The sequence below is a fragment of the Rhamphochromis sp. 'chilingali' genome, assembly GCF_963969265.1.
Source record: "Rhamphochromis sp. 'chilingali' genome assembly, chromosome: 14".
Lineage (NCBI taxonomy): Eukaryota > Metazoa > Chordata > Actinopteri > Cichliformes > Cichlidae > Rhamphochromis > Rhamphochromis sp. 'chilingali'.
Window position 1 is genome coordinate 2,911,286 of NC_137941.1, and position 24,372 is coordinate 2,935,657.

Genomic DNA, 24,372 nt, shown 5'->3' on the forward strand with positions numbered 1-24,372 from the left:
TCCTGGTGTTTTGGTTGACATCTCTTGATGTTCCCATGTCACAGAAACAGGCTCTGTGTTTTGCCTTATATGCATCCACAGCTGTGCCACCAATTTACTCACATGGACTCTACTAACCTATCAGAAGCTTCTTCAGCTCAGAATGGAATCCTCTGGAGTTTTCTTATTAATTAACAATAAACTTAGTGTATATGTACTCCTAAATTTGATGAAAGTGATAAAAATAGATCTCTCTCTCTCTTTATTCTGACATTTAACTAATTCAAAAGATATTTCAATATTTATCTAAAACAAAAGTTTACTCTAAATTGATGTTGTACAGTAAAAATGTTTTATGTTTTCTCCCTAAAGTGTATGTAAATATCTGGTTACAAATGTGAATATCCTGCTGTGTACTGAAATCCCTCTTGTTTTGCATAGAAATATACTGAACAACATACAAAGCACAATATATAAAATAACATTTACCTGAGTTTTTTCTTTGAAAGAAGCCTCTAATGTCCATTCTTATATTTCAGTACATAACTGAAACCGATTTAGTCGGGGAGGGTAAGAACTGAAAATATGAAATAAACACACGTAAGCTAAGAATCTCTAAAAAATAGCATTTGTTCGGCTTTTCATTTCGCCATTTGTTGATTCACTTGAAGAGCAAGTAAAATAATATTGGTCAAGTGATCAGTTTCATATCAATCTTTCGTGATGCACCGTCATATTTACATTATTTGTACGGTACGAATGATTTGCTTTGGTACCTGCTCAAACTTAAGCTCTCCTTAGTATGGCTGGCTCCGTTTCTCCAACAGCGCACTCACGGGCAGCAGCTCCCCCCGCCCCCTCGCTCAGTCGCTTAGTGCCTGAGCTTGGATCATACCAATATCAGGGGGGGATTCACGCACAGTCGTAAATTCCCACAGTGTGCACTATGTGCTTCGAATATTGTGTGTACTTTTTGTTTTATACAGTTGTCAGCCAGGCATCTAACTATGAAAAAATTACACTCCAAAATACCCCGGGCTTCTGACAAAACAACCCGGGCTTAAGCCCAGTAAGCCACCCCCACGCTCCGCCCCTGACTGTGATACTGTCAAAGGAGGTAACACCTCGAATCTGATGAAACACCTGGCGACGCATAGCGTTTTTTTTTAAAGCCGAGAAATGCGCCGTATTTGATAGCTTGCTGCGAGACCTCACACCGAGCACATCTACTGCGGGTGTGGTGCCTGTTATCGGACGCGGAGTTAGCAACATCCCCCAAAAACCCGAAGAGGAGAGTCCTGGCCCCTAGCCCTGCCAGTGTAGCAGGAATGATGAGGATGATGATGCAGCAGCAGCCGTTCTTCTCTGCGTGAGTAGCTTAATGTTGTTCGTGTGTAATTTACGTTGAGTAGGCTAACCACGTTATTACATTAATGCATGTAAGGTGAACTAGCAAACACCATCATAGCTACATGAGGCTGTCTTCTTGTTTGATGGCAGATGCTCCCTTCACCCTGGCCAAAAAGGCTAAAATGACCAAAGAAAAAGTGGAAAACAGTTTTGGACCAATTTTGTGTTCTCCATTCTTTAAGCACCGGCACCGTTTCAAAAGTACCAGTTTGGCACCGGTATCGGACAAAACCTAAACGATACCCATCCCTAGTGCTGGTGACATTTTTTGGGGTCTTCCACTTTACTTTTCTGTTCCATAACCTTCAGGATCATTTACAAAAGTTTTCTGACTGCGTCCCACCTCAGCAGCGATGGCGTTCTGCGAGAGACCCTGCTCACACAGTTCAACAACCTGACCACGTTCAAAAAGGTAACGTTTTTTGCCATCCTGACAGTGTGACTACCTGATCTAAACTTTTGATCAGCTGTAAAACAGCCTGTTTCAATTTAAGTGTTGTTTTTAATAAATTCCATGTTAAAAAATGTTTTGTCTCACTAACATTTCTTCTTGTTGCATGTTGAAGCTTGGAACCTTGTTAAGATCCAACCATGCAAAATATGATTTTTGGCCATTTTCAGCTGGTCTTAAACTTTTGATCGGGACTGTATTAGCTATTCTTATAAATGCAAACTACACAGATGTTGTTGACTGACGTCTTCACCCTCGCCTCCTCTTTTTATTCACTTTATTTTTTGATTAAAAGCATTAGAAACTTGCAATTAACACTTTCCAGATTTGGAAGCCATAACTTCCTAGTTGTGCCACTTTTTATCTCCTCATTGGAAAGTTGCCCCAGACACCATATTCATACATTCACGTAGTCCTGCTCTAATGTGTGCCATCAGTGCATTAAGACTGGGGAACCTCAGTGATGAAGTGGTGAAGAGTTTGTGGCATATATGGGACTGCACACTTTCTGTAGTCATGGAAACACTTTGGCACACAGGCCTGCATTGATTCCATTATTTTAGCAGCGTCATTGCATTTAGTTGTATGAAATGTTCAGCGAGCCATACATTCATTCGAACATGACTCTGTTAAAACCTGTTATTAAATCCCACAAAGAGACTCGACATCACATTTTCTTCATGATGACATGCTCGGCTAGAGATCAGTCACATGGCGGTGAGGGGAGCTAATTTTAGCCACTGTTGAGTGGTTTATTCAATGACAGTGGACATTTCATACAAACCCACTGAAACAGTTTGAGAACTGTATAGAATGCATTGATTTACATAAAGAAACACCCAGTGGAACATCCCACAGACTTTTAATTTAATTTAAGACTCGGTACGTCAAAGAGTCACCCACAGAGAGCGCGACTATGTTGTAGGAAATCACTGATTGGGATGCGGAATTCTTCCAAAAATCAAATTAAACTCTGCAGTGCAAAGATTAAACAGGATTCCACACAGCGACCGTGCTCTGTGGCCCAGCGATCGCTTAAGATGGGCCGCGGTGGAAAAGCTGTTCTGTGGTCTTATCAAAGTCTTTCTAGTTCAAGGTATAGTGCACCTGACTCTGCTGACTCAGTAACTGGAGACTTCTAAACCTCCTCTTACATCAACATCAGCACAAAAACGACACAAAAACCTGTATGTAACATGAGCCACAACTCCAACCACACCCAGGAAAAGGCCAACAACAACTGAAAATGTTACGTGGCAGTTTATTTGCTTCATCGCGATGCCCAATCAATAACCAAAGCCTTTAATGTTCCCCAGTGTTCTCAAACTGAAAATAAAAGCAAGCAAAACACAAATCTCTAGCCTGAAATCATAACCAAAGGAAAGAGGATTCAACAGAAACGACTTCTCACTCCTATATCTTAATATACACAGTAGATTTACAAAACCCCCAAAACAACCAAAAATAAACTAGAAAACAGGTGCAGTAATAAAAAGCACACTAGTGAACCACACTTTTCACAGACAGACTCTTAGATCAGTTCTTACACAAATACACAGAATTATTAAAGATCTGGCCGTTAGTTGGGAGGATACAGGGCAACAATCGAGATGCAGGAAGCCCACTGACAGCAGCCACTCAGCAGTCACCTGTTTCAGCCAATACACACCTTGGACAGAGCAGAGAGAAAAGCACACGTCCACATTCACTGTGCTGGGAGGAGCCAATCAAGAAACAGCAGACGTGATTCTGGAACTTAACCAGTGTTCGGGAGTAACGGAATACATGTACCGGCGTTACGTATTTAAAATACAAAATATGAGTAACTGTATTCCGTTACATTCCGTTTTAAAAGGTGGTATTCAGAATACAGTTACTTTGTTGAAATGAATGGATTACATGCGGTATTTCCTGTTTCATAAGGCTATGAACTCTATATTTTGGGTTTCCACGCCGGTGGAAACCCAAACAAAACACGCATTAAGAGGCTCTCATGTCTGTGTGTCAATCTCGCGGCCCATGTCACCTCTACTTGCAGCCCGCATAATGACGTGAAGAAATAATAAAAAAAAAAGATTCACAAAAATGATTTAATATGAAGGCAACAGGCAGAGTGTTACAGGCGTCGCCCTAAAGAATGTAGCCTCATTCGGAATAGTTTTCTGTACGAGATCGCTGCAAAAAGTGCAGCCCTACCTAATGTCCACCTACTGTTACTCATTCATATTAAGATCTAAACATCTAGTTGGTGTTGGTATGGAGAGTAGCCTTCAGTTCATATAGTTGCAAAAAGCATGATAATATATTAAGTAATCCAAAGTATTAGTACGTTACTCTCATTGAGTAACGTAACGGAATACGTTACAAAATACATTTTGGGGCATGTAATCTGTAATCTGTAGTGGAATACATTATAAAAGTAACCTTCCCAACACTGATCTTAACAACCTTTATAATAAAGTCCTATTTCACCAAGAACAAATTCTGCATATAATACAACCAATGGTTAATGAAATATTACCTAATTGATTCATATTAGTGATTGATCAGGATCACCTGATCAATCATGACACCCTTGGCATAATTTTCTGAAGTAAAGTGATATCATTTTATCACCATTTTCCAACTAGGTGTAGTGAGGTTACCTGGCTGCATTTCCCAGTTAACATTATTAACGCCAAGCCCTGTCATAGGTCGCCAAGGTCCTGCCTCTCAGCCTATGGCAGCCAGGATAGGCTCCAGACCACCATGTGACCCTAAGCTGGACAAGAGGAAGAAACTACATGGATGCATTATTAATGCTAATGTGAAATGTTCCATGTATGACAGATGAAGGAGGGGTAGATTCAGAGATTATGGTAAGAATGGTTATGATTCTTTGAGCTACAATAAGAAGTTTCATTCATTCATGGATCCAAACTTGGTCACATTATGTCATTCCCTTTAGTTATGGAAGCTCTGTGATGTATTTTCAGGTTTTCTGGTTATGACTTGACTTTGACGACAAATAAATACGAGCTATTGTAGGTTGTCTATGCGTGTTTTTATACTAAGGCAAGGAGCGGAAAGCGTGACAGTCGTGAAACATCTGCAGATACACAGAGCAGTAAACTGCAGACCTCTTTGTGGACCAACAGAGAAAATGGCCCAGGAAGAAAACAAATTTAGTGGAGCTCTAAAGAGAAATCATTTTGGTTTTTGAAAAGTGAGTCATTTGTCCTCACAGCACAGCTTCACTGACTCTCAGGGTTTGCCCCACTGTTGCTTCTGATTACAACAGCACACTCTGTACTGACCCAAAACTTGCCTGGCTGGAATCCAGACCTGCCCCCTACTGAAACCTTTAGGAAGTCATGGAAGTGAAAAATACCACAAAGGAGGCCTCAAACTGCTCAGACGCTGATATTTACAAGCAAGACGTGAAAATCATTTTGAGTCCCTCAAACCCTTACAGAGAGCTGATAAAAGAAATACTAATACTGTGTGGAAAATTTCACAACATGCTAAAGACATCGAAGGCAAACAGAAAATGTATTTTTTTTTTCATATCTTTGTTCTATTTTCAGTTAAATGTGGGTCAGAAAAGAACTACACATCATTACATTCAGGCTTCGTTTCCATTTCACACGTCGCTTTATAACTGTTATGTTTTGCATGTAAAATCAGATGTCACAGTTTAAAAATACAATACCAACAACAAATGAATAAATAAATAAATAAATAAATAATTATGTTATGTGAGGGGAAAGTTAGCTCAGGGCATTGCTGTCTTGGGGAAAGTAAAACAATTTCTGGATAGGAAAACACTGTACATGTTATATTGTGCTTTACTATTACCATACATAATAGGAAATACATATATAAGTAATATTCAGACTATAATCATAATGCAGAAATGGGCTATTAGACTAATAAATCAGGAGGGGTATAGGGCTCACACAAACAGTATTAAGACGCAAGCTATAAAATTCCAGGATCTGGTGAAGTTTAAAACAGTGCAAATAATACTGTATATAAGGCAAGGAAAGGGATGCTCCCAATCGAAATCTTAGAAAGAGAAGGGAAGTACAATTTTAGAGGGAAGTGGAATTTAAAATTACAAAGAGTAAGAACAACATTGAAAAGGATGTCTATTTCAATGGCGGGAGTTAAATTCTGGAATGAGTTAAAAGAAGAAATAAAGGTCAGTAGTGATATTAACCAGTTTAAGTATAAGAATGAGAGAAGAAAATGCAATTAACCCAAGAAAGCAATCAAAGCGATGTTAATTTTCTTCTGTAAATTAGCAAATCTAAATATAGTTTTAGTTGAACATGAGAAAATATTTTTTGTGATGTTATGTTCTAAGTTGAAGGCATTGTATACGTTTTTGTTGTTCAAATTTAGATGATGAGGATGTAAACCTGAGGGGGTAGGGCTAAATAAGTATAGACTTCTGCCTACTCCTTTTCAAACAACTGCGTGGAAAGATTTTATGAAATGTTGGTGAATGTATATGTTTGAAATAAAAATGAACTGAACAACAAAAAAACAACAACAACTATAATTTATTTTGAAATGAACTGAATAAAAAATACCGCCACCATTGGAATAAAAATGTTTCGGTTCAATTGAGAATGCCAGAGAAGAATAAATAAAAATACGTTCACTTCCCTGCAGTTTGCATTTTATCACACGTATGAAATATCCAGCAAAGCTTGGAAATCACAGCCAATTGAACCTTTTAATTCTCAGTACCTGCAAAACAACATTTCATTACTTCGCTCTCTCGTACAAACATTCCTCCTTTCTAACGATTAGTAAATGATTGCCTCCCTTCTCTCCACCTTCACTCGATTTGAATGATTTGATTATATACGGTGGGGTGAGTGGCAGATAAAATGTTTGTTCACAGTGTTTTCAGCCGCAGCTGGTTTCCGCACAGGTGCGACTCTCACAGACGCGTCGGCATCGGGAAATCATGCCTCAAATATTCCACACATTTTTGTAATTACCACTTGAGTGATTATACGGTATCTTTCAGTCTGACCTTTTAATACTGCGCTTTCACTTCTGCACTCACACTGAGTGTTGAGGAGTTTGGTAAGTGGAAAGCCAGAAAGAATCGCAGCAGGGTTTCATTCATTTTTCATTAAAGTAAACACATGAGATTACTTTTTCTAATAACTATTTATACAGCGGGCTTCAGTGTTTACTTTCCTTTGAGTTTATGGTAAGTTTATTTACTTTGAGTTTAGGACAATTGCTCACCCTAGCAGTCTTAAAAATGACAAATTGATTTTAATTTTTCAGAAACCAAGGCATTAGTTTACAATAATCTTGGTTAAAAACGTGGCTGCAGGCTGAAGTTGGCTTCTTGGACTTTTTCCTACATTGGCATTAAATAGTTGGCACTGAATGTGAATTTCTTATGCGTGCTTGTGCGTTACACTTATATCATTTGTAGGAGGATAAACTAGTCGAGCCAGACAGGCCGCATGGCTGGAGGCAAATCAGCATCTCAGTATGCATCGTCAGGAAGGAGGAGAGGATCCAAATACTGGACAAAGAGGCAGACAGTAAAACAAAAACTGGGCTTTTATTTTGGCTGATACAAAGTGTGAAAGTGAGCACAAAGCACAAGAGCAGAAAAAACTGGCGTGAAGAGCATGAAACTGTCAAAGGCAAAGAGATGGGACTGTGGATACACACAGGGGTCACTGATGGTTGGACACAGGCGGGAACAAGACGCAGGTAAGTGCAGTCAAGCTTCCTAACCGAGGCCCTGTCCACCTGTACATTTTATTTTGGTAAACATGGCTTTTCCTGTGCATTTTGTCCTCTTGTTCACACCTTTAGGCTACTGAAAAATAAACTTTTTAAAAACTCCTTTCATGATATCAGAGTGCGCATCATCGTATCTTCAGGCTATGCTTCCGATTGGCCAACATTTAGAGATATTTGAGGTTAGGGTTTTATCTCCCCTGACTGCTTTAACATGGCATTTTATAGTGATGGATATTATTTATTTGATGTTTCCATGTGGACAGAAAAATACCCATGTGTGCGTGTGATGTAACCTGGAAGTATCTTCGGCCACATTCAGAGCCTGTCAAATGATCTGAAAACTAAGGAAAGGCTTTGAGGGCTTCCTTTATTAGCAGAGGATACACTGAGTCACCCTTTATGAAAGGAAAGGAGGCAGTGCCATCCCATGATTCACGGCGGCACGCCATCATTAAAACTGACAAAGTAAATGTTAATTAATAGTGTGTTTTCCACTTCATGCAGTAACTTGCTAAGTGATTTTAATTTGATGTGAAATGTGAAGACCAGGCTGCTCTAATAAAATCTTCTTAGAGAGGTGTTGCTTTGCAGTTTATGTCAAGACACCCTGAACTGGATGAGTGTTACCATGCTGGAGGAGTCCAGTGTGAGTCAAACGCTCCTTTTCTCTTAAGTCATATGAACTCGAATGTCTGTTCAAGAAAACCGGACTTACTATACACAAAGAAATGTATAACGATCATCTCTTGTTGTATAAGGACTGCATTGCCTCAGCCAAATCTGCATACTATTCAGGTTTAATCAGTTCTAGTGAAGGTAACTCCAGGTCTCTCTTTTCATTGTTTAGTAAAATTACAAAACCTCCCGACTCATTCCCCTCTCATATGGACTCTGCTGACTTTTGCAACTCTCTTATATCTTTTCTCGCTCATAAAATCTGTGAAGTAGACTTTCTGTTTTCCTCACCGTCTTCCTCCCAGTCATTTTCATGTTTTACTCTTCCCTTCATAGCTGATATATCAAATCTTATTCAAAAATCAAAATCATCCACTTGTCATCTTGACCCTCTTCCCACTGTATTAAAGTTGTTGCCTCCCAGCTTCACTCATACCTCAGTGACCATAATCTCTACGAACAATTTCAGTCTGGTTTCCGCACCAATCATAGTACAAAAACTGCTTTGTTAAGGATCACTAATGAGCTTCTGATGGCAGCTGATTCTGGTCTTTTAACCATTCTCATCCTTCTCGATCTTAGTGCGCATTTGATACAATTTCTCATAATATCCTCCTGAGCAGATTAGCATCCACTGGCATTAGTCACACCCCCCTTGCCTGGTTCACCTCATATCTCTCAGACCGCACTCAGTTTATCCAACTTAAATCACACTCTTCAAGTCTCTATTGTGTTTCCTGCTGGTGTGCCCCAGGGTTCAGTCTTAGGCCCTCTGTTATTCATTATCGACATGCTCCCTCTCGGCCAAATATTCTGAAAATATAATACAATTTTCATTGTTATGCTGATGACACCCAGCTCTACATCTCCTCCAAACCTAATTCATAGGAAATCCTATAGCATCGGCTTGTGCTTTGTGGAACTTCTTTTAATGAAGATGGGTTTTTTATTTTATTAGCAATCCTGACGGTTGTTTGGAGTCAGTGCTACTCTCAAACAATTACATACTCACGGGAGTTTCTTCTGGATCTTCGGTGGAAAGGCCCGTCTCTGGACTCTTTTCACCCTCCAGTGTTTTCCAGCTCTGGGTTATCCAGTAACCACAGGGGCACTTTTGTTTTTAACAGAGTCAAAGCAAGGAAGCGGGGTAAGAAGGGAGGCCTACGTCAGCGATTGCGGAAGCAAATACGATACAATCGTATTCCTTTACCATCAATAATCCTGGCTAATGTGCAGTCTCTGAGGAGTAAATTGGATGAACTGCATTTGAATGTCGCACATTTACGTGACTACAGGGATACATGTCTTATGGCATTCACAGAGACTTGGCTCAAGGATTCTGACCCTGATTGTTCTCTGGAACTAAATGGCTTCGGGTTTCCCATATGTTTGGATCGAGACCCCGGAGCTACCCAGAAATCTCAAGGAGGAGGGGTGTGTTTGTATATAAATCAGAAATGGTGTAAAAACGTGACCGTTCGTAGACAAGTGTGTCTGCCTGACATTGAGCTCCTCTCTGTGTCTTTGAGGCCGTTTTATCTGCCGAGGGAATGCCCACAGATCAACGTCACCGTCGTTTACATCCACCCTAAAGCGAATCCTAAGAATGCAACTGTCACCATCTCCAACGTCATCCACTCACTACAATCTCTCTCTCCTGAAGCCCCTAATATTGTTCTTGGGGACTTTAATCGCTGCGACTTGAAGAAAACACTGAGCAGTTTTTATCAGTATGTGAACTGTCCCACACGCTTCAATAAGACTCTGGATCTATATTACGGTTCCATAAAAGGCGCGTATACATCTGTGGCTGGCCCCGCCCTCGGATCCTCGGATCACAACACGGTGCATCTTCTGCCAGTTTACAAGACTGTACTGAGAAGAGAGAAAGTGAGGAAACACCGCATAAAGGTTTGGAGTGACGACGCCTCTTTAGCCCTGCAGGGCTGCTTTGACTGTACAGACTGGTCGGTGTTTATAGAATCATGTAGAGACATTAATGAACTCACTGACGTTGTCTGCAGCTATATATCCTTTTGCAGAGACATGATTATCCCCTCAAAGGTTGTGCATTTTTTCCCTAATTACAAACCATGGTCTTCAATAGCTCTTATGAGGCTGATTCATGAAAGGAAAAAAGCTTTTATTGAAGGGAATATCTTGAAAGTTAGAGAAATTAGGAAGGAGATTAGATCAGAAATTAAAAAAGCCTAAATAAAATACAAGGATAAGGTAGAGGCGGAGATGGGTAGCAATAACTTAAGGGTGGCCTGGGCAGGCATGAAACACATGACTGGTCACTGTTACAGTGACTGTAATAAGATAAGTCTCCCTGGTTTTAGTTCAGACTCTCAGCCAGTGAGCTGAATAGATTTTATTTGAGATTTAATGATAATTATAATCCAAGGAATACGCTTGATTTCTTAATAGAGAGCACCAGAGGCCCCCCAGCTTTGTTCTTTGATGAAAGAAGGGTGGGAAATCTTTTTAAAATGAGTAAGACTAATAAAAGTCCAGGTCCTGATAATATATGTGGCCAGGTGCTTAGAACATGCGCAGAGCAATTATGCAGTATTTTTTATTACATCTTTCTTTTATCTCTTCAGCAACAGAAGGTTCCAGAGGTATGGAAAAAATCAATTATTTCTCCGGTTGCTAAGACCACAAAACCTACATCATTAAATGATTTTAGGCCTGTTGCTCTTACATCTTTAGTGATGAAGTCCTTTGAAAAACTTGTCAGGAAGGAGATCCTGCAGCAAGTAGAGAAGCTGATAGATCCACTACAATTTGCATACAGGCCTCGCAGAGGTGTGGATGATGCAGTGGTCACTCTGTTGAACTTCCTTTATCGCCATCTTGATGGCGCCAAAGCTCATGCTCGGGTCTTATTTATTGATTTTTCTTCAGCTTTTAATTCTATCCAGCCACATCTTTTAGTTGATAAGCTTCTTAACCAGTTTAAACTTGATTTTAATCGTGTTGGTTGGAATTTAGACTTTTTAACTGACAGATCTCAGTGTGTGAGAGTAAACGGTTGTTTTTCCAAACAGCTGAATCTGTTTTAACTTTCTGTATCATTGCTTGGTACGGTAATATGTCCCTGAATAATAGGACCAGACTTAACAACCTGGTTAAAGTGGCTGGCAAGATTTCAGGGAGGTCTCAGGTCCAGCTTGTGGACTTTTATAACAGGCAGGTGCTGCGGAAGGCAACCTCTGTCCTGTTGTGTTCAGATCATCCACTCTTTAATGATTTTCAACTGCTTCCATCAGGTTGTCGTTATAAAGTGCCTGCAGTGAAGACAAAGAGACATAGATTGTCTTTTGTACCTAGTGCTATTATCATAGTTAATAACACTAAACCATGAGTGTTGTGGCCATTGCACACTGCACTTTTTTGATGAAAAATCTAGGTTGTTTTATCAGGCTTATATTATATTATTTTGGTGAGTGTATGTGATGTGTTGGTTGTCTGTTTGTTTGTACAGACATACTGCAAATCAATTTCCCGTTAGCGACAATAAAGTTACCATTGACCAAACCTAATTCATCCCTTCCACCTCCCTCCCTCTCGAACTGTCTTATGGAGATCAGATCTTGGTTCTCCTCCAATTTTGTCAAACTAAACAGTAATAAAACAGAAATTTTACTCATTGGCACGGCCTCTACCTTAACCAAATCTCACAGTTTCTCCATTAATATTGAAAATTCCCTGATCCTTCCTTTCCTGCAGGTAAAGAGTTTGGGTGTCATACTCAACACTACTCTCTCATTTCAATGTCACACATTTTTTACAAAGCCCGGTCTGCATACCTTCACTTGTGTAACATTAACCGACTTCGTCCCTCTCCATGCTGCTGACATCCTTGTCCATAGTGCAACTCCCTCCTATTTGGTCTCCCCAGTAAGTCCTTCCATAAACTTCAACTTCTTCAGAATTCTGGAGCTCGGGTCATAACTCGTACTCCCATTAGAGACCATGTCACCCCAATTCTTCAACAGCTTCACTGGTTGCCCCTAGAAGCCAGGATAAACTTTAAAATCAGTTCTCACGTTTAAGTGTATTCATAACCTTGCCCCTTCTTATCTCTGTGATCTGCCTCATATCACCGCAGTTTCCCGCTCTCTCAGATCTTCATCTTGTTGTTCCTTCTGCTCGTCTTACCGCTATGGGGCACAGAGCTCTCAGTCGCTCTGCTCCTCGGCTCTGGAACTCACTTCCTTCATCTTAAGAAATATAGATTCCCTTATTTAAATCACAACTCAAAACCTACTTGTTTACTTGCTGTCAAGTCATGCTTTTTTTTTTGAAAAAGAAGCTCTTTCTCTGTTGCTTGCTCTACAGCATTTTGAAGTCTATGTCGGCTCTAGTTCATCACCTGTCATTGTTTACACTAGAGATGGACCGATCCGATATTACGTATCGGTATCGGTCCGATACTGACCTAAATTACTGGATCGGATATCGGAGAAAAATAAAAAATTTAATCCGATCCATTAAATATCACGAAAGCACCTCACAAAACTTGCAACACGCCGTAACTCACCTCAGAACGTTAGCACGGAGCAGTATGCATCACGTGATAGAGCGGCTGTGGCATGCTTTGGAGCTTCGCTAGCAACCCGGCATTTCATCTCCGACAAAGTTATCCCCCAGAGAAGTAAAGCAAGTGTGTAAGTCCATCTCTGAATGTTTGTAAAGCATTCCTGCGTTAAGCTTAACAAGCGATATATGGAGCGACTGCCTCTTCTTGCTGCTACTTCAATCATGAAACTGCTTAATGATCAGCTGATCGGCTTTTCTGTTGCGAGTCCCTCTCTGTTGTTTGTTTTTGGCCCACTTTGCACCAGAAAGAGGAAACCAGCGGCTGAACAACAGCAGCACGTTTAAGCTTGATCAGCTGTTGTTAGAATGTATTTAATATTACTTTCTACTCGAGGATCTTTTTCTATGTAGCTGACGGCTGTAACTGTGCAGGGGCGGATCTAGCAAAGTTTAGCCAGGGGGGCCGATAGGGCATTAACAGGGAAAAGGGGGCACAAAGACATACTTTTCTTTCTTATTCTCATTTAAAATGTCTAGCGTTTAATAAATAATTATCTGACACCCAAAGTTTTAATTTGATGTAAAATGAATACAATTAAGATAAGATAAGATAAGATAGAACTTTATTAATCCCTCGGGTGGGTTCCTCTGGGAAATTCGATTTCCAAAAAAGCACAGCACCGACAGAAGTTACAGAGTTACAGAATATTATATATATATATATATATACACACACACACACACACACACACACACACACACACACACACACACACACACACACATATATATAAATACAGAGACAATATAAATAAAATATACGAAGGGGATAAATAGAATAAATAGGAATAAAAAATAAAAATACAAGTGAATTGCACATTTCAAGTATTGAGGTCTATTGCACTGTTGACTATTTACAAAAGTATTGCACAAAAGGTATTGCACAGTGAGGTGAAGAGGCACTACAGCTTAGTTGTTCCCCCCTCCTTTGTCCTCCTGTCTCCCCTCCCTCTCCCCTCCAGAGAGGAGTTAAACAGTCTGATGGTGTGTGGGACAAAGGAGTTTTTAAGTCTGTTAGTTCTTGTCTTTGGGAGAAGCAACCTGTCACTGAACAGACTCTATCGTGCCATCTCTAGTTTACACCGATCACAACCCCCTCGTGTTTTTGACTAGGATGCAAAATTCTAACCAGAGGCTCATGAGATGGAAGGATTTCAATCTGGAGATCCATCACAAAAAAGGAACCGAGAATGTAATGGCAGATGCGCCGTCGCGTGGTTTTCTGAACTCCTAAGTGCCAAACACCTATAGGGGAGATGTTTGGTCTTGGGAAGGGCGAGGGGGGGCGGGGGTGTTACGGCCCTGGCCGTAATGTGTTTTGGTGGCTGTTTCTTTAAGTCTCTGCAGGTCCCTGATTGGATAAGCTGACGGCTGCTGATTGGTCCCCTGATCACGTGGTCGCTTTCAAAATCCCTCACCAGCAGTTGTCCTGGGGCAGCAACTGACAGCAGCAGCAGACCTGACCCTGGCCTCCAAACTCTGTAACCTAGTATATAGTGTGTAAATTAGCTTCCTCTTGTAAATAGCACCTTGTAAATAGTCACTGAAGCCGAAGGGGTGAGCTGCCTTGTTGTTTTCTGTATTGTTTCCTCCTGTTTATAGGTTTAGGGTAGGGTTTAGGTAGCACTTCCTTGACTGATTAAGCTGGTTTTGTTTGTTATTTTGGCCTTTGTTCACCCTGGAGTCACGCTTCAGTTAAAATAAACCAATAAACCACTGTTCACTAAGAAATGGGTTTTTCTGCATTTGAACTCTTATGTTGCGTACCGGTACCCCTAGGCTGGAGCGTAACAGTGCTGTAAACACTTCTACATTACCAAAATTTTCACAGCCAAGGTTGTTTCAGCTATGATGAGCTCATGTGCCCCCACTCCCCCCATCCCATCATCTTTTTTTTCCAGGTGAAAAAAAGCAGGTGAAATTCTAGAATACATTATTTTTTGGTTCAAAGTGGTTCATTCAATGGACAATTCACACGTGTCAGAATGAGGCAGACACTGTTCAAGAACCAGGCAGGCATGCCAAGTACCCTCGGGCAGGATACTAACCCCATGGTGCTCTCTGGAGCATCCATTAGAGGACGGGAAGTGACGAGTAAGGTAAGCGACCCATGTTGTAGGTGACGTCAGACGCCGGAGAATTGGCGGAAAAAAAAAAAAGCAAATGGTAGCTTAGAGTTTAACAAAGGTTTTTCAAGCTTCAATATTACCAAATATACTAATCGATTGTCATATAACTAACAACATCTGTTCTATCATCTCTAACACCCTGGAGGACAACGGGGAGAGTTTAGACGCTCTCCAAGATTACATCGACCGCTGTTTTCAAGATTTAGTCATGAAGAAGGCCCAGAGTACATCCTCCCCGACCAAAATTGAGACGCCGTCATCGAAGAGATCTCGCCCGGCAGAATCCCCCGGTACAACATCGCCTGCCGGCAAAGACATCGCAGACATCCTGGAGTCAATCGACAAGCGATTGTCCAGTTTCGATGCGAGGCTGGCCCTGGTGGAGATTTTACACCGGGAATTTAAATCTCTGAGAGAATCCCTGGAATTCAGCCAGCAGCAGGTGGAAACGCTTGCCGCTGAAAATACCACGCTACGGGAGTCGGTCAAATCTCTCACCGATAACGTGACCCAGCTAAACATTGAAAATAAAAAAATAAAAGAGTCCGTTATCGATCTACAAGCCCGTAGCATGAGAGATAATCTTGTGTTCTCTGGTATTCCAGAATCTACCGGAGAGGATGCGGAGGCAACGGTGAAAAGCTTCATCAAAATCCACCTGAAGCTGCCGGAGGACACCGTAAAGAACATCGACTTCGATAGAGTACATCGCTTGGGGGGCGCGCGGTAGCGGACCGGGAGACCACGGCCTATTGTGGCCAAATTCAGCCAATTCAAACAAAAGGAACAGGTGAAGAGTCGCGGCAGAGAGCTGAAAGGAACGGACTTCAGCGTGAACGACCAGTTCCCCAAAGAGATCCTGGAACGACGCAAGGTCCTGTTCCCAGTTCGACGTAGCTTTATCCAGAAAGGCTCCCGTGCTGTCATCGCTGTGGACCGGCTCTACGTGGACGGACAGCTGTACCGCGACCCCGGCACCACACCGTGGTTATACTGACTGCACTCCAGATAAGAACCCGCTACACTCTTTTCTTATTCATTCACACTTTCTCCTTTAACATGAGTTTAACCTAGTAATATCAATATGATGTCATAGCAGATATAACACCGTCACCCTCCGTCATTGCTTTAATTGGAATGTTTCCGTTTCGTTTCTTTTTTTTTGTTGTCGCTCACAGTTCATGTGGTTTCTTTCTTTTTCTTGTCTTTCACTGCTGTAATCACCCACTTCCCCACTCACCTACAAACAAACACCCTCTATTTCTCCATATTTTCACACCACGATCACGCAAACACATCAGCTCAACGGCAGCACATTCACAACAGCCTCACAGCACGCACAGACTTGCAGGACACATAAACCAGCCACGCTTGTTCATATTAGTGAATATTCACACATAGTCAGACTTATGGAGCCTCTCACCACACTTTTTTTTTCCTCTCTCTCTCTTTCTATTTACAAACAAGGGATGTTTCCACACTCTCTCCACCTGTCTAAACGAAACACCCAGCGTACATCATTAGACATACACACACAATTATGGGCATTCTGAGGCTTGTCACATGGAATATAAATGGAGCTGGCACCAGAGGAAAGAGGTTAAAGATATTTAACCAGCTTAAAAAACTACAGGCAGATGTTGTTTTATTACAAGAAACTCACAGACCTGTCACAGGTTTAAACGAACTTAAAACACCTGAGTTTCCTAACGTGTTTGCAGCCGGTTATAATTCTAGACAACGGGGAGTAGCAATTTTAATACATAAAAATGTTAATTTTACAGTACTCGATACAGTTATAGATCCAGAGGGTAGATTTCTAATTATTAAACTATCAATATTGAACAAAAAACTATGTATTGTAAGTATATATGGTCCAAATGTTGATGAACCCTCATTCTTCCACGGATTTTTTAGTGCACTCTCTGAACACCTCGATTGCGCACTCATTCTTGGCGGTGACCTCAACCTTGGACTAAATGAAGAAATGGATAGGCTCAACACAGCAGGAACTCAGCGCAATTGGCAATCCACAAATATAATCAAACAGTATATGAGCGACTTTGGCCTTCGCGATGCATGGCGCTCCCTTCACCCCAACAGTAAGGAATATACTTTTTTCTCGCATGTTCATCACTCCTATTCTCGTCTGGATTATTTTTTGGTCAGCAGCTCACTGCTGAGTGACATTTCAGACACTGAGATTCATCCTATAGCTGTCAGTGATCATGGTCCTGTATCTTTAAAACTAATACACAAGAATAATACTACGCCAAGTAAAAACTGGAGATTTAATACATCACTGCTTAAAGATGAAGACTTTATTAAATATTTTAAAAAGGAATGGACTTCATACTTAGACTTTAATGACACTCCCGGAATATCTGCGTCTGTTCTATGGGAAGCAGGAAAAGCTGTGATGAGAGGTAAAATAATTTCTTTCTCATCACACAAAAAGAAAGAAGAAAACAAAAACATTCAGGAATTAGAAAAAACCATCAAATCACTAGAAGAAGCCTACGCGTGCAACCAAGATCAGGAAACATTGAACAAAATATGCAAAACAAAACTAGAATTAAATGAAACTATTAATAAAAAAACACAATTCCTTATACAAAGACTTCGCTTGCAGAATTTTGAACACAGTAACAAATCAGGTCGATTTCTAGCTAGCCAGTTAAAAATAAATAAAGAAAAAACAACTATATGTGCTGCTAAAGATTTATCAGGGAACACAATATATGACCCTGGAAGAATAAACAACATTTTTAGGGATTTCTATGAAACCTTATACTCACCACAAATAAACCCATCTAAAAATGAAATTGATCGGTTTCTTGACAACGTAAATCTTCCAAAATTACTAGACAGTCAAGCAATGGAACTGGATTCGCCACTGACACCAAGTGAGTTCCAGGAAGCCCTGATAAGTATGCCCAATAATAAGGCTCCAGGTCCAGACGGCTTCCCTGCAGAATTCTACAAAGAATTCTGGACAATTCTGGCACCAGTATTCCACAGCATGTTGCAGGAAATCGAGGAAAATGGCAGACTACCACCAAATATGAATTCTGCCAACATTAGTCTCCTGCTAAAACCAGGCAAAGACCCTTTATTTCCCTCAAGCTATCGTCCAATTTCTCTTTTAAATGTAGACCTTAAAATAATCTGCAAAGCTCTCTCAAAGAGATTAGAGAAAATAACCCCCCTCTTAATTCACCCTGACCAAACTGGTTTCATAAAAGGTCGGCACTCCTCAACAAACACTCGTAGATTACTTAATTTAATAGACTACTCATACAATAAAAACATTGAAACCATAATATTATCCCTAGATGCAGAAAAAGCATTTGACAGAGTTAACTGGAAATTTTTATTCGCAACTTTACACAAATTTGGTTTCGGAAACTCTTTTATAAACTGGATAAGAATATTATACAATTCCCCAACAGCTCGTATCAGAACAAATGACCAGACATCCCCCAGCTTCTGTCTCCTGAGGGGCACCAGGCAGGGATGCCCACTCTCCCCTTCACTTTTTGCAATTTTTATCGAACCTCTAGCAGCAGCATTTAGACAGGCTACAACAATTAAGGGCATAAAATGTAAGAACATAGAACATAAAATCAGTCTCTATGCGGATGATGTGTTGCTTTTTCTGCAAAACACACAAACCAACCTCTCTGAGGTAATTACTCTAATAAACTGGTTTTCAAGAGTTTCAGATTATTCAATTAACTGGCCAAAATCTACAGTTCTCCCCATTAACTGCTCCTTCCATAATTCTTCCTCTGCCCCACTGCAATCCGGAAATATTAAATATTTAGGTATTAATGTTTCTCCTAAGCTTTCAGACTTAACTAAATTAAATCACATCCCACTTCTAAAGAAAGTAGAAGGCGATCTGACTAGATGGAAATCTTTACCCATATCACTCATGGGAAGGGTCGCCACTATAAAAATGATGATCTTGCCAAAAATAAATTACTTATTTTTGATGATCAAACCATCACAAGATTGGTTCAGATCTCTGGATTCATATATTTCCAAATTCCTTTGGAAAGATAAACCCCCGCGCATCAGCTTAAAAACGCTACAAAGAACCAAGGATAGAGGAGGATTAGATCTGCCTAATTTTCACCAATACTTCTTAGCCAACAGGCTTCAGTTCATCTCAGAATGGTCAAAACATACCTTCCTAGATGAACCTTGGCTAGATGTTGAACAGGCACTATGCAAGGATCTAGAGATTTCAGACCTACCATTTATTAGCTCAAACATCAAAAAACATGAATGCTTTAAAAGTATCAACATCAGCTTCTCTCTGACAGCATGGTGGGAGTATCTAAAAATAACGGAGTCTTCACTAATCCCATGCAAACGTACTCCTATCTGGAATAACCCTGACATATTACAAAACAATAATATGATTAACTTCCCAGAATGGAGTTGTAAAGGAATTAAATACTTAGAACATATATTGGAGGGAACAGAATTGATCCCATTCGACAGACTAGTTGCACAATATGGGATCAACAAGAAAATTTTTTTAGAATATCAACAAATTAAATCCATAATAAAAAAGAAATTTAACCTCAGTCAAGTTGAATTACAAATACCACCAAGTGCGGCACATTTCCTTACTCTTAAATCCCCCAAATTATTATCTAAAATATATAGAACATTCTCTAAATTAGATGAATCAATATCCCTTCCTATTGCAAAGTGGGAAGCAGATTTATCAGTCAGTTTAGACCAAAACTTCTGGTCTCAGGTATGCTTAAAAACTTTTAAATTGATTAAAAATCCCAGTCTGCAATTAATACAATACAAAATACTACATAGAGTGCACTATACAGGTCATCGGATGTTCAAGATGGGCTTTACATCTTCCAACAACTGCTCACACTGTCAAAACAATACACCAGACAATTACATTCACGCTCTTTGGTTCTGTCCACCAGTGCAGAAGTTTTGGCACGAGATATGTGAAGACTTATCAAAGTGTCTGAAATGTAACATTCCAACTTCCCCCTTAGTGTGTTTGTTGGGCAGCTTAGATAATGTCACCTCAGAAAACAATTTAGCCCATATGGTTTTCACTGTCCTATGCATAGCCAAGAAAACTGTCCTCATGAACTGGAAAAATAAAAACAATCTTAATTCTAACCAATATAGAAATTATCTATTAGATTACATTAGTTTTGATACAGCCTCGGCCACCACATCAGATCAATTGCTCTGGGCTCCTTTGATCGGCTCCATCACCTAGTGGGGGTGGGGGGTCATAGTTTGGTCCCGCCTTCAATGTTGTGATTGGTGTGGGGGCAGGGACAGGCTTAGGGCGTCGGGGGGTTCCCCGGAGGCATCTTCCTTGGGGGGCTCAACCCGGGGTAGCGGTCATGTCCGGTTGGGGGCCTTTTTCTGACCATTTCCTCGTGGCTGCGTGCAGCGGGGCTAGGGGAGGGTCTGTGGTGATGGACGTGGGTTACTGACCTGGTAGCCTGTCTGCCCCTGGGTCGGTCCGGGATGGGCGTGAGGGTCTGGGGGCGCTCCATCTCTGGGCCGGGGCCCTGGCTGGGCCTCGGGGCCTTGGGTCCTGGTTTGTGTGTTGCCGGGGTTGTGGGCGGGTGGGTGCATGGGAGCCCATCCCTGGCGCAGGGTGCCGCCGGCGTGTCGAGTCGCCTGTGGGGCTCTTCAACCGGTGGGGGAGATTGTTACACCTTGCAGGAGCTTTCTTCCCCTCAGGAACTCTCTGCAGGAGGGGGAGATACAGGAGAGGTGGAGGAAGATCTCAGCCTGGGCGTCTATTGTCTCATGTAGTCTGGAAGACGAGTGGATGGTGGGGTGGGTGCAGTTTTCTCTGTGGTGGGGTTGGGTGGACTGTCCCGGGCTCTGTGGGGCCGGGGGGCGCTGCTGCGCTGGGCCCCGGTCTGGATGGGCCTGGGCCCCCCTTTCCCTGGCGGGTCGCGGAGTGTGGGAGTGCCTACTGGGGTCAGCGGGGGAGCTGGCCCCAGGGAGGGGTCACCTGCCCCTCCCTTCCTTCCCTCCCCATCTCCAGCTGCCTCCCTCCCTCCTGCTCCACCACAACCACCCACACATGCAGGGCCTTGGAGTAGGGGTATGTCACCAGGATGCAGAGGAGGCTACCCCCCCCCCTCTGTCCCCTTCTGGCTGCCTCTGCCTCAATTTTATCCCACAACTTAGACATTCACATTACTCACACCCTCATTACACATACATATAGGATCTTGGGGGTGGGCACGATACACGGAGTCCAAGTTACCATCAGGGTGTACGCCTCACCCCTGGCGTCGTTGCCCACCTCTCAATTTTAAATACATGTAGACATTGAGAGCTAGCAGGAGGGACTATGCGCTTACCTGCTGCTCTCTGGCAGGTAGCTCTATGCCCTCCTGGGTTTTAATTGCACCTTAGAACACACATGCATCAACACTACAATGAGCGGGTGGAGGGAGGTTTGGAGTCTTCTCTCACCCCCATTCTCTGCGGCCTACTGGAGCGGGGGGGCTAGGAGGAATGGGCCGTCCGACTGCGGTCTGGGGCCTCCCTGCTGCTGCGGAGTCGGGGCGGTCTGCCTCTCCCCACCGCAGGGAAAAGGGTAACACCACCTGGGTCTGGGTGCAGTTCCCCCCTCCAGGGGCAAGGGTACCTAGACCCGGTTAGTAGAGTACGCTTGGGGAGTGTGATCGTGTATACAGCGTCCCTTTATGTCTGTCTCCACGTCGGTTGAGTGTGAAGTACATATGAGAGCATGAGGGTGGGAATGGATGTTTGTATCTGTGTGTGCCTGTATGTCTGTGTCTATATGTCAGGTTGGGTATCAGACGCCACCTCTCTGGGGACATCTCGGGCCCTCCAAGGTTTGGAGGCCTATCTCCACCCACCACCACTTCCCCTGCCGGTGGCGGACTCCCTCAGGTATCGGTGCATTGGTGGTTCTTTGTATCTGGGGGTGGGCGTCCGGGTACACACCGGCTCACTCCTTGGCGGCCGCTTATTGGGGCTCGCTCGGGCCACTTTGGAGGTGGGGTGCCCCCGGCCTCTCGGCCTGGGGCTCGGTCACTCAGGCACAGCTGGCTGCCGGCGGAGCTCACGGGCGCGTCACTGCAACTCCCCCTGGCTTCTGCTCCGCGGCTGCTGAATGAGCTCTCATCTGGGACTCTCCTTAGCTCTTACTGGGACAGTGGCGCGGCTGCCCCTCTGTGGGTCTTCCTTGGTCTCTTGTGTTCTGGGGGCCTCTGGATGTCTGGAGTTTTGATCTCCTCCATACCTGCTTGATACCATAGAGGACAGGGCTGTGGCTCCCCACACTCTCTAGCAGATCATTACATGGAGAAACCTTTGGAATGCAAGCATGCTGATCCACACAGGTATGCACACAGGTGTACACATGGGTATTCACAGATGCGGACTACAGCTTTCTTGGCTGCTGCCTCAAAGCACACTGTGCGCTGTCTATCTTGCGTGCTGCACAATATCGTTTATTATTTAGTAACTATTGATATCTATGACTAGCTAGTTTATTGTGATGGTGCTTTTTTTTTTTATTTTATTATTATGTTGCTCTTTGTTGTTTGCTGTCTCCCCTGTTTTTTTTGTTTTTCTTTCTCTCCATACAGGTGACCCAGGAGTGTTTTTTTTTTTTTTCTTTTTTTTTTTTTTTTCTCTCTTCCCCCCCTTCTCACCGTCTCTTCTCCCCTTTGGTTTTCTTTCTTCCTCTCCCCCTCTTTCTTTCATTCTTTCCCCCTGTCCTATTAAAAAAAAAAAAAAAAAAAAAAAAAAAAGGATGACAAAGGATGAACTGAAGCTCCGCCATCACGTGATGTCACATGCTGCTGTTTCTGATGTCACTTAGAAAAAAAAGAAAAAAAAAAAAAAAAGAACCAGGCAGGCTGACAAGTGGCTAATTTATGCCATCATAACCTAAATTCGGTGCTTCTAGGACCTGTTGCACTTTTCCTCAATCAGCTCTTCGCTCCTCTCAGGCACTCAGCAGTGTTAAGAAAAGCCGACCAGCCTTGCTCTCCTGGTGCCTGTCAGGTTTGAGGGCTTATTCATGAGATGGAAAACGTGTTTGCTGGAGAACTTTTTAACGATACACCTCTTTTCATCTGCATACTTTGTTCGGCTTTGCTGTTTGACAGTTTTCTGTACAACAAACACGGCAGTAAGATTTTCATCTGTAGTGGTTTGTACTAGTGTGACATTAGCCAGTTTATATTAAGCAGGACCTGTACTTAATGTACTGGACTGTACTGGGAAGATAGTTCACAGCTTTAGTTTTTAACATGTCTTACCAAACGCAAGCATCCACAAATGGAAGTGGTAAGCTAGGCTAAAACAGTAACACAAATACAATGTTTCTCTATACTGTAAATCTATATTGCTTATTCAGTGAGTAACAAATACTCAACAGTGGCTGTTTATGTGTATAGCTGCCATTGGATTGTTCTGCTGGGGTTGGTCCAGGCTGCTCTGACTTGACAAGTTGGAAGTCTAACTTGAATGAGAGTTCCAGTTTAAAATTCCAACCTCGAATGGGACACACTGATATTTTTATTCAGAGACCTCGGTGCGAACTGTGAGGAGGCGCTATCTAACCTCTGAAGTGGCTGCAAATTTTACCAGGGTTTTAGACGAATGCCCCCCTGTGATTTTACCTGCACCCTGCGATTTGATTTTTAATCATTTCAACAGCAAACTGAAGAAAAGCCTTGACTCCGTTGCTCCACTCACCACCAAAAAGATTAACGTAAAACATGCATCACCCTGGAGAAACGAAGAAGTCAAAACACTCAAAAGAAATTGCAGGGCAGCAGAAAGGAGATGGAGGAAAAATAAAAATACTATCAACCATCAAATATTTTGCGAGCAACTTAAAATGTACAATAATACACTAAGGAACTCAAGAAATTCATACTTCGCCAAAATAATCAGTAATAACAAAAATAATCCCAAGGTCCTCTTTTCCACCATAGATCATTTATTTAACCCTGATTTTAACAGCTCCCAAAGAACCCCCACAGACTCGCTCTGTGAGCAGTTTGCAGACCACTTCAGGGGAAAAATCAGCGCCATCAGATCTGATGTTTTATCTAATCGCGATATGTTTGTAAACACATCTGAGGGCTCGATTGTACCTGAGGAGACACTGGACAGCTTTGTCCTGGTTAATGCTGAGAACCTTCAGAAAGTTTTCTCCACAGTGAGACCCACCACATGTCTTTTAGATCCAATCCCTTCTTTACTCTTTAAAACACTTTATGGATTCTTTGAAGCTGAGCTTTTATATATGATGAATTGCTCTCTTCAGTTGGGTGTCTTCCCTGC

The 24,372-nt window shown here is 42.1% G+C and overlaps 1 long non-coding RNA gene across 1 annotated transcript; it reads left to right on the forward strand.

The window, feature by feature from the left end:
* Positions 1–14,798: 14,798 nt before the first annotated feature.
* LOC308410597 lies at positions 14,799–22,826 on the forward strand. Its single transcript, XR_013974208.1, has 2 exons — positions 14,799–15,460; positions 15,624–22,826. It is a non-coding gene; the product is annotated as an uncharacterized lncRNA (long non-coding RNA).
* Positions 22,827–24,372: the final 1,546 nt, after the last annotated feature.